The sequence below is a fragment of the Panulirus ornatus genome, chromosome 12 (genome assembly GCF_036320965.1).
Source record: "Panulirus ornatus isolate Po-2019 chromosome 12, ASM3632096v1, whole genome shotgun sequence".
Taxonomy (NCBI): domain Eukaryota; kingdom Metazoa; phylum Arthropoda; class Malacostraca; order Decapoda; family Palinuridae; genus Panulirus; species Panulirus ornatus.
Window position 1 is genome coordinate 22131236 of NC_092235.1, and position 7500 is coordinate 22138735.

The window sequence follows — 7500 nt, forward strand, 5'->3', positions numbered from 1 at the left end:
ACATACATACATACATACACACACACATACACACACACACACACACACACATACATACATACATACATACATACATACATACAGACAGACAGACACACACACACACACACACACATATATATATATATATATATATATATATATATATATATATATATATATATATATATATATATATATTTTTTTTTTTTTTTTTTTTTTTTTTAATACTTTGTCGCTGTCTCCCGCGTTTGCGAGGTAGCGCAAGGAAACAGACGAAAGAAATGGCCCAACCCCCCCCATACACATGTATATACATACGTCCACACACGCAAATATACATACCTACACAGCTTTCCATGGTTTACCCCAGACGCTTCACATGCCTTGATTCAATCCACTGACAGCACGTCAGCCCCGGTATACCACATCGCTCCAATTCACTCTGTTCCTTGACCTCCTTTCACCCTCCTGCATGTTCAGGCCCCGATCACACAAAATCTTTTTCACTCCATCTTTCCACCTCCAATTTGGTCTCCCTCTTCTCCTTGTTCCCTCCACCTCCGACACATATATCCTCTTGGTCAATCTTTCCTCACTCATTCTCTCCATGTGCCCAAACCACTTCAAAACACCCTCTTCTGCTCTCTCAACCACGCTCTTTTTATTTCCACACATCTCTCTTACCCTTACGTTACTCACTCGATCAAACCACCTCACACCACACATTGTCCTCAAACATCTCATTTCCAGCACATCCATCCTCCTGCGCACAACTCTATCCATAGCCCACGCCTCGCAACCATACAACATTGTTGGAACCACTATTCCCTCAAACATACCCATTTTTGCTTTCCGAGATAATGTTCTCGACTTCCACACATTCTTCAAGGCCCCCAGAATTTTCGCCCCCTCCCCCACCCTATGATCCACTTCCGCTTCCATGGTTCCATCCGCTGCCAGATCCACTCCCAGATATCTAAAACACTTCACTTCCTCCAGTTTTTCTCCATTCAAACTCACCTCCCAATTGACTTGACCCTCAACCCTACTGTACCTAATAACCTTGCTCTTATTCACATTTACTCTTAACTTTCTTCTTCCACACCCTTTACCAAACTCAGTCACCAGCTTCTGCAGTTTCACACATGAATCCGCCACCAGCGCTGTGTCGTCAGCGAACAACAACTGACTCACTTCCCAAGCTCTCTCATCCCCAACAGACTTCATACTTGCCCCTCTTTCCAAAACTCTTGCATTTACCTCCCTAACATATATATATATATATATATATGATAGTGTATGTGGTTGTGGAATTTTTCTTTAAACCTTAAGTCGTTTTCAAATTTTTTCGACTATTGGATATGGTAACTTGTCCAAGATGACCATTAATTATTCTAACACCCAAAAATCCTTTAAGGGCCAACCACCGAATGACCTCATTAGCCTCACGCTAACGACGTAAATGGACGGTGTATTGATATACTCACCGGGAAACGGGGGGAGGGGGGTAAGAAACGAGAAGGAAAGAAAACGTAATGTGGTCTTAGGGCGTCCCTTTAATATCACTTCTGTGGTCAGTCTTCGAACAAGGAGAATAACGCATTTATCAGATAATAAAAACGATAATGGGGTTGGGGGAGGGAATGTAAATTATTTATTGTAGGGGTGAAATTATTTATTCATTTATTTATTTTTTCGTAAGCGCTGGCAGTCTGCGAGCCGTTTTCTTCTTGGCATCCGTTTTCCTCGGCTACGGAGGCGTAGTATTGACTCGCGAAAGTTATTCGCGACTTCGGGGGGGGGGGGGCAAACTCCAGTCTTCCTTTGTTGGGCCACGTCTCCTTCACAATCCTCTATATACATTTCTCTCTCTCTCTCTCTCTCTCTCTCTCTCTCTCTCTCTCTCTCTCTCTCTCTCTCTCTCTCTCCTTCTCTCTCTCTCTCTCTCTCTCTCCTTCTCTCTCTCTCTCTCTCTCTCTCTCTCTCTCTCTCTCTCTCTCTCTCTCTCTCTCTCTCTGGAATAGGAAAACAGATCTCGTGTGATATATATATATATATATATATATATATATATATATATATATATATATATATATATATATATATATATATATGTGTGTGTGTGTGTGTGTGTGTAATATATCTCTTCTTCCCATGTAGTTATGTGGGTTTAATGGCTTCCTCCACCATTGCACGGGAGGAGGAGGAGGAGGAGGGGGAGAGGAGGAGGAGGAGGAGGAGGAGGCCACGTCTCCTTCACAATCCTCTATATACATTTCTCTCTCTCTCTCTCTCTCTCTCTCTCTCTCTCTCTCTCTCTCTCTCTCTCTCCTTCTCTCTCTCTCTCTCTCTCTCTCCTTCTCTCTCTCTCTCTCTCTCTCTCTCTCTCTCTCTCTCTCTCTCTCTCTCTCTCTCCTCTCTCTCTCTCTCTCTCTCTCTCCTTCTCTCTCTCTCTCTCTCTCTCTCTCTCTCTCTCTCTCTCTCTCTGGAATAGGAAAACAGATCTCGTGTGATATATATATATATATATATATATATATATATATATATATATATATATATGTGTGTGTGTGTGTGTGTGTGTGTGTGTGTGTGTGTGTGTAATATATCTCTTCTTCCCATGTAGTTATGTGGGTTTAATGGCTTCCTCCACCATTGCACGGGAGGAGGGGGAGGAGGAGGAGGAGGGGGAGAGGAGGAGGAGGAGGAGGAGGAAGAAGAAGAGGAGGGGGAGGAGAGGGAGGAGGAGGAGGAGGAGGGGGTAATAATTTGTCCTAAGTGGCGAAAACGGAATGAAGTGGTCTCTTGACTGTGTGGGGATGAAAAGGGGGGGGGGTTAGGAAAGGTTAGGGTTGGGTGGGGGGGGTTGGTTGAGGAGTGGGGTTGAGGGTGGGGTTGTGGGGTGGGGGTTTGAGGGGTGGGGTGAAGGAGGGGGGAAAGGGGAAGGTTAGGGTGCGTTTGGCTAACTCGAAAACGCGTTCATTTCGCTTTGAATGATTTCATTTCTCTCTTAAAAAAAGATGAAGAGATTCGAATTACGTTCCACACTGTAGAGTGTCAGTATATATATATATATATATATATATATATATATATATATATATATATATATATATTTTTTTTTTTTTTTTTATTTATTTATTTTGCTTTATCGCTGTCTCCCGCGTTAGCGAGGTAACGCAAGGAAACAGACGAAAGAATGGCCCAACCCGCCCACATACACATGTATATATATATATATATATATATATATATATATATATATATATATATATGATAGCGGCAAACGAAAAACAAAGAGAAATTCATAGACAATTTGAAAAATGAAATTCAGGTAAATAAAACTAAGCGAGAACATAAATTTAAATGCCGCTTTGGATAGAAATAACGCTACTATTGTTTGCCTTCGTCTCCTTCTTTAAGTTCAAAGGTGAATATAAAGGCTCGTGTGTTATAAAAGATTGAACAAATACTGTTATTATCTCTCTCTCTCTCTCTCTCTCTCTCTCTCTCTCTCTCTCTCTCTCTCTCTCTCTCTCTCTTTCTCGTTCGTTGTGATCGTAAGTGGTTCCTGTCTGTCGTTAAACGAAAGGTTAACGGATAGTTTTAAACGAAGAGAAACCGTTTTTTTTTTTCTCTTTTTTAAATGCCAGGTGGTTCATCCCTCTCCACCCCCTCCAAAGACGTAGGCTGGGCTAAGTCGGTCGTTGAAATTGCGACGCATCATCGTGTTTTGGCGGGTACGTCGGTACGACTCTTGGTTTGAGCAGGGCGCACGACGGTACGATGCGTGACACGATCCACGACGCTACGGTACGATCGCTTGAGCAGGACGGTACGATCCACGATGCTACGGTACGATCGCTTGAGCACGACGGTACGATCCCTTGCGCACGACGGTACGATCCACAACACGACGGTACGACCCGTTGCGCACGACGGTACGATGCGTAATACGACGGTACGATCCCTTGCGCGCGACGGTACGATCCACGACACGACGGTTCGACCCGTTGCGCACGACGGTACGACGGTCAAGTGTTGTGATAAGGTCTTTAGCTTAATCTATCATCATTGGTCGGATGACAGGCCAAGACGCCCTTACCCAAGTGTCGTACCGTCGTGCTCATGGGCCGTACCCACGTCTTAAAACCTCACATGACACGTTTAAAACATTCATTAACTTCTCTAATTAGTCCAGATTACAATCAGACAGGATAGAATAGAATTAGAACCAAGTGGTATACGGGGGGCGACGAGCTGTCAAATGGACCGAACCAGGGCATCTAAAAGCATACGGAGGTTACCATAGAAAGGTCTGTGGGGCCTGGATGTGGATAGGGAGCCGTGGGTTGTGGATAGGGAGCTGTGGGTTTGTGGATAGGGAGCTGTGGTTTCGGTGCATCATAGCGTATAACTGGTGAATGGCTGTGAGGCGACTGTGGCCATATTTCTCTTCGTCTATTCTTGGCGCTACCTCGACTCAAAGCGAGAAACGGGGAATAAATATGGTTAGGGGGTGAAATACAACTCATACATACAATAGGGAAAGATTAAGAGATTGTATCTATCATTAAGGAATACCGTAAGTTAATTCATTAACGGGAAACAAAGAGAAAAAGAAAAAAAACATTTTGGTGGCAGGCCTGGAGGGTCTGTAGTGTCGCCGTCCTCCGCGTGGCGGCGCTGGAGTCAACACACCACCAGAGTCTCAGTCAGTAGGTGGGCGACCGCTCTGTTGTACGGACGTGTGGTCGAAGCTGCTCCCCGGACCCAGTATTTGTGTCTCGGTGCTTATAAAGTTAGGTCGTGTCTTCTTCCTGTCTGTCTGTCTGTATCTTGTAAGTTACATGTTTGCTGTAAACACTTAAGACATTTTTTTGTTAATTTAAAGCATTTTTAGTTTTTTTTTCAGTGTGTAACGAAGTTTTTTGAGGATAGCGTTTACGATAACGAAATGTTTGTACGATTAGGAAATTTTATAATTACGATTAGGAGTGTGTTAAAAAAATAAATAAAGAATATAATTTTAATGTCGGTTTATGATTTACGATTTATTTTGGGTCGTTAACAAGCGGCGTTGGAACAGTTCGTACGACGTAAACGACTTCGTTACGTTATGCGTAACGAGACGTCTCGGGATGACGTACGATGTCGGGACGACAGTTGTAAACGACCTAACGACGTGGTTGACATAGTTACGGTATCGCAATGTAGTTACGTCACTGTAATCACCTTGACCACTGTTTGTATTTAACAAGCGTTCATTTACCAGCGGTTATAACTACCCCTTGTTTACGTATTTTGTGTGTTATTATCCGAGGCTGGTGTTACCGGACTCCACCTGCTCGAGGTTACACAGCGAGTGTGAGAGGTCCGTCGCCATAGGCTAGGCTGTATCCTTTGGGAGGGCATGAGCACGACGGTACGACCCATGAGCATACGACGGTACGACCCATGAGCATACGACGGTACGACCCATGAGCATACGACGGTACGACCCATGAGCATACGACGGTACGGCCCATGAGCACGACGGTACGGCCATGAGCACGACGGTACGGTCCATGAGCGCGACGGTACGACCCATGAGCACGACGGTACGACCCTTGAGCACGACGGTACGACCCATGAGCGCGACGGTTCGACCCATGAGCATACGACGGTACGGCCCATGAGCACGACGGTACGACCAATGAGCACGACTGTACGACCCTTGAGCACGACGTTACGACCCATGAGCACGACGGTACGACCCATGAGCACGACGGTACGGGCCATGAGCACGACGGTACGACCCATGAGCGCGACGGTACGACCCATGAGCACGACGGTACGACCCATGAGCGCGACGGTACGACCCATGAGCGCGACGGTACGACCCAATGAGCACGACGGTACGACCCATGATCGCGACGGTACGACCCATGAGCACGACGATATACATCTACGGGTTGTGCGATCGCGCTCAACTTCCCCCCCCCCTCCCCCCCATGGCGCTCCTACTGCCGTACCCTCGTGCTCAGGAAGGGTCGTACCCCCTGGGTCGTGCTCAGGAAGGGTCGTACCCCCTGGGTCGTGCTCAGGAAGGGTCGTACCCCCTGGGTCGTGCTCAGGAAGGGTCGTACCCCCTGGGTGTTCTACTGCCGTGCCCTCGTGCTTGAAGGGGGGGGGGGGGAAGGAGGTTTATAACAGCAAAACCACCACCACCACCTCCCCAACACCCCCCCCCCCCCCATTCAAGCGTTACCCATATATTCGTCTTATATATATATATATATATATATATATATATATATATATATATATATATATATATATTGGAAAGGATCACAATTTTGCGCGTGATCAAGATATTCCTATGAGTCCACGGGGAAAATGAAACACGATAAGTTCCCAAGTGCACTTTCGTGTCATAATCACATCATCAGGGGAGACACCAGAGAGAAATATAATAGTCAGTTGATATACATCGAAGAGATGAAGTTAGGACGCCATTTGGTAAACATGTTTACCAAATGGCGTCCTAGCTTCGTCTCGTCGATGTATATCAACTGACTATTATATTTCTCTCTTGTGTCTCCCCTGATGATGTGATTATGACACGAAAGTGCACTTGGGAAATTTTCGTGTTTCATTTTCCCCCGTGGACTCATAGGAATATATATATATATATATATATATATATATATATATATATATATATATATATATATATATATATCCGTGTTACGTAGCCGCGTCTTCACTACATTATCGTGTCGTGCACTTGGAGTCCGTGTGTTAATCATGGAGGCGGACAGTTTCCACATAGGCGGGTTTTAATGGAGCGTTTCGCTCTGTGGTCACTCGCTCTCACTCACTCGTCACTCACTCACTCGTTCACTCACTCACTCGTTCACTCATTCGCTCACTCACTTATTTTGAAGTACCCATCTTTTCCGGGTAGCCATAGCGCGCGATTCTGCTCCCTGTAATATTCATTAGTTAGCGCATCGCCATGAGTTTAAGTGTTTATTATTTTCTAGTAGTTTCGCTTGCAAGTGGTTGAGGAATTCGACTTGCATAGAGATGTCTAAGTAGGGTTATCAATTAATGGCGAGATCTGCATTATATCTCTCTTTAGCTGTCGAGAAAAATGCCTCCTCCTCCTCCTCCTCCTCCTTCGTTTCATCTTTATATATATATATATATATATATATATATATATATATATATATATAAATATATATTGATCTTGTCCCAACCCAACAGGGAATTATACAGCTGGGAGGGTTTTTAAGACTCGTGTGTGTATGTGTCTGTGTGTGTGAACGTGTGTGTGTATAAACGTGTGTATGTGTGTGTCTACGTGTGTGTGTGTGTATACGTGTGTGTGTGTGTGTGTACGTGTGTGTGTGTGTATGTGTGTGTGTGTGTATGTGTATGTGTGTGTGTGTATACGTGTGTGTGTGTGTGTACGTGTGTGTATACGTGTGTGTGTGTGTGTGTGTATACGTGTGTGTTCGTGTGTGTGTG

General features: G+C 44.8%; 1 protein-coding gene across 4 annotated transcripts in view; it reads left to right on the forward strand.

The window, feature by feature from the left end:
* LOC139751846 (QRFP-like peptide receptor) overlaps positions 1-7500 on the forward strand; it is a 166707-nt gene that overhangs the window by 37632 nt on the left and 121575 nt on the right. Inside the window, exon 1 of one of the 4 annotated variants that reach the window (XM_071667476.1) lies at positions 4708-4823. The exons of the other annotated variants lie outside the window; for them this stretch is intronic. The gene's annotated coding sequence lies outside the window, so the exon portion shown is untranslated. Of the gene's footprint in view, positions 1-4707; positions 4824-7500 lie in introns of those variants that run through there. 4 annotated transcript variants of the gene reach the window in all.